At 52.3% G+C, this 4,021-nt stretch overlaps 1 pseudogene; it reads left to right on the top strand.

The window, feature by feature from the left end:
- The first annotated feature begins 831 nt into the window (after positions 1 to 831).
- LOC124681530 lies at positions 832 to 1,623 on the top strand (annotated as a pseudogene).
- The last annotated feature ends 2,398 nt before the right edge of the window (positions 1,624 to 4,021 follow it).

The following is a 4,021-nucleotide window of genomic DNA, read 5'->3' as shown; positions in this document are numbered from 1 at the left end:
CACCGTTGATGGATGTGCCGTGAGTTGGAAGGCAACGTTACAATCTGTTGTTGCCCAATCTACGACCGAAGCAGTAATATATAGCAATTAATGAAGCCGGCAAAGAGTCTGTTTGGTTGAAAGGTTTGTATGCTCGAGCTTTGTGGAGATGATTCTTGCATTAACTTGTTTTCTCGACAATCAAAGTGCAATATACCTTACTAAAGATCAAATGTTCCATGAGAGGACAAAGCACATTGATATCAAGTACCATTATATTCGCGACATTGTTGCTAAAGGTAAACCGAAGGTATGCAAGATAAGTACTCATGATAATCCCGCCGATATGATGACAAAGCCGCTTCCTCGTTTCCAAGTTTGAGCTTTGCTCGAGCTTGGTTGGTATAACTCGTTTAGCCCAAGTGGCTGTTGGCGCCAAAGCAAGTGTTTTTCCTTTGTCTGTTCGTGAGATTGTTGAAGTTCATGCTACAAGATGGAATTTGTCTCAAGGTGGAGTTTGTTGTATTGTGATCCAAATTCATATACTAAAGGGAGGCTAACTTCTCGACGAGCGGAGCGAGGCCCGCCCGCCGGCTATGGGCTACTGCGATCACGGCATTGGCACCGCCTATATATACATCTTGTAAGCCGCCGGCTAGGGTTGATCAGATTATAAGATAACCCACTGCGCTTGTAAACACCTCCCGATATAGTGAAGCTTTGTCTGGCTCGGGCGCCCGTGGTTTTTTCCCCTTCTGTGTTGGAAGGGGTTTTCCACGTTAAATCTTGTGTCCCCTGCGTGTGTTCTTGTTTCGTTCTTCGTTATTTGCTTGTCGCTTTTATAACAGACACAGCGCCGCGAGCAGCAGCAACTCACTAGCGGCGACGGCGCCGCTGTCGCCGCTAAACCACTCCACCGCAACCCCCGCCTGGTCGTCAGCTTCGTCCTCATGGTCGTCGGCTCTGCGTCCAGTCCGCTCCTTCTGCGGGCCTACTTCCTCCACGGAGGCAACCGCAAGTGGTTCTCCGCTTGCTCCAGACCGCCGGGTGTCCACTGCTGCTCGCTCCGCTCTGCGCCTCCTTTATCTTCCCGCCAGGCTGGCGGCTCTGCCAACACGCCGGTTTTCCTCATGTCGCCTCGGCTCCTGGCCGCGAGCGTCGGTGTTGGCCTCATGACCGGCCCGGATCGGGCTCCTCCACGCCCATGGCACGGCACGCTCCGCGTGCCACCTCCTCCATCCTCAGCTCCACGCAGCTCGCCTTCACGGCTGTCTTCGCGCCGCTGCTAGTGCGCCAGCGGTTCACGCCCTTCTCCGTCAACGCCGTGGTGCTGCTCAGCGTCGGCGCCGTCATGCTGGGGACGAATGCCAGTGGGGACCGCCCCGCCGGGGTGTCCCCGGCGCAGTACTCCGCGGGGCTCGCCATGACGTGCTCGGCGCCGCGGCGCGGCCTGCGGGCTCATGATGCCAGTCAGCCGAGCTCAGCCAGGGGCAGCACGCGCCTCGCACCGGCAGCAGCCGGCACGCACACGCCGGACATGTGAGATGCAGGTCGTCATCGGGTTCATAGCCACGGCCTTCAGCACGGTCAGGCATGCTCGTCAACAACGATTTCCATGTAAGTCTGTCAACTGCGTACGGCTAGTCTCGCTGTTGTTCGGTTCCCTTACCTCGCCCGTGATAGGGGCATATGCGATGCTTATTTTTTTAATTTTTTAAAATATTTAATAGCTGCTGCCTTCACTTTTATATAAAAATCATGGTTTTAATATAACGTTAAACTAAAACCACAACAAACTATAAAGCGGATGGAGTATTTAGAGGACGAGTCACTACGGGAAAATCAGGCGCTGCCGTGCAGCCAAACTTTGCCGGATTGAAGTCACAAGACGGCAAAGATTTCTTTGCCGCGCGTAGCAAGGAAGAGCGCACGGCAACCCAAAAGAGATGCACAGCAAAGTATGAGAGCAGCTGCACGACGAAAAGCAGGCACTGGCAAAGAAAGATATGGCGCACGGCAAAAGAATTTTCTCACGGCAAAGAATGGGAGCAGCGCCTGCGGACAGATGAGCCGCAGCACGGCAAGAACTTTCCCTGTGCAGCCACGGCAAAGAAACAGCTCACGGCAAAGGCCTGACACCGGGCACTGCCGTGCAGCCAAACTTTGCCGCGTGCGTTTCAGCGCACGACATGTTGCACGGCAAAAGGGTCCTTTTGCCGTGCGCTTTCCCTTTGCCGTGCGCCAATATACTTTTTTTTTGTTTTTCTAACTATTTTATTTCATCTACTACTTATATTTATTTTGTTAATTAGTTTTTTCTTTTTGGATGACTATTTATTACACTATGTGAAATACAAAATTACTCTCCATGCCTCATCCCCCACATATCAGGGTTCAGGTGCTCGGCGGCCTATCCCCACTCCTTTCCCCCCAAAGCAGCGGGACGGCGGGTCTACCCCTAGATTTCTCAGCGCGGCGTTCCACCGAATATACCTTTTCATAGGTTTAGGTTTGTTTAGTCCATGGACATATGGAAAACCATGTGTGGTACCCTTTGGCACAGTCTAGCCCCTTTCGATATACCCGCGGCGGGACACTTCACCTTACACGTCCGGGAATGCGGTAAGTGTTATCGCCCGAAAGGTGAGGAATGTCAGCACCGGGGATCCATGCCATGCAACCATTTGGTGAATTGCACCTAGCATCACACTTTGAAACATAGAATAGGTCCCACATGCAAGGTTTGGTGGGGTTCCGGTGCTCCGCGGTCGTTCTCCCCCTCCTCCCCCCAAAACGGCCGGAGCCGTGGTGCTCCCGGCCGGGCTCTACCCCCCTAGATTTCTCCGCGCGAGGGTGCACCAATGTAACTTTTCATTCTTTTTAGGTTTGTTTAGTACATACACATGGAGAACCAAAGATTGGGACCCTTTGGCACATATACCCGGCATTGCTAGAGCCATTATCAGCACGATCGACGGTGTGCACGGTCTACTTGGTTAGGGTTAGGTGTGGTGGGTTAGGGCTAGGGTTTAGGGGCTAGGGCTAGGGTTTAGGTTAAAGGGTAAGTATTTATGGTTAGGTATAGGTTTAGGGTTTAGGGTTAGGGTTAGGGTTTATGATGCATGGTTACTGCAGCTCCGGCGTCGTGAGTTTAGGGATTTAGAGGGGTTTAGGGCTCGAAGCCTCTCCCAGGCTTAGGGTTTAGGGTTTAGGGGAGCTAATTTTGCACCGGTGATTAGCCCACGCATCACACTTTGACACATATCATAGGTCCACATGCAAGGTTTGGTGGGGTTCCGTGTGTTCCGCGGTCGTTATCCCCCTCCTCCCCCAAAACAATGCAGAACGCGTGCCCTCGAGCTGGGTCTACCCCCTAGATTTCTCCGCGCGAGGGTGCACCAATGTAACTTTTCATTATTTTAGGTTTGTTTAGTACATATACACATGGAGAACCAAAGATTGGGACCCTTTGGCACATATACCAAAGAGCTAGAGCCATTATCACACGATCGACGCTGTGCCTGATCTACTGGTTAGGGTTAGGTGTAGGGTTAGGGCTAGGGTTTAGGGGCTAGGGCTAGGGTTTAGGTTAAAGGGTAAGTATTTATGGTTAGGTTTAGGTTTAGGGTTTAGGGTTAGGGTTAGGGTTTATGATGCATGGTTCTCGTTAGCTCGCGCGTCGTGGTTTAGGGATTTAGAGGGGTTTAGGGCTCGAAGCCTCCCCAGCTTTAGGGTTTAGGGTTTAGGGGAGCTACTTTTGCACCATTAGACCTTGCACCACACTTTGACACATATCATAGGTCCACATGCAAGGTTTGGTGGGGTTCCGGTGCTCCGCGGTCGTTATCCCCCTCCTCCCCCAAAACAAATGGAACGCTGTGCCCCGGCGGGTCTACCCCCCTAGATTTCTCCCGCGAGGGTGCACCAATGTAACTTTTCATAGGTTTAGGTTTGTTTAGTCCATGGACATATGGAAAACCATGTGTGGCACCCTTTGGCACAGCTCTAGCCCCGATATACCCGCGGCGGGACACTTCAGCCG

This window comes from Lolium rigidum, unplaced genomic scaffold (genome assembly GCF_022539505.1).
Source record: "Lolium rigidum isolate FL_2022 unplaced genomic scaffold, APGP_CSIRO_Lrig_0.1 contig_46179_1, whole genome shotgun sequence".
NCBI classification, from domain to species: Eukaryota; Viridiplantae; Streptophyta; class Magnoliopsida; order Poales; family Poaceae; genus Lolium; species Lolium rigidum.
Note: the sequence above shows the minus strand (reverse complement) of the source record. Positions and strands in the feature narration are given on the sequence as shown.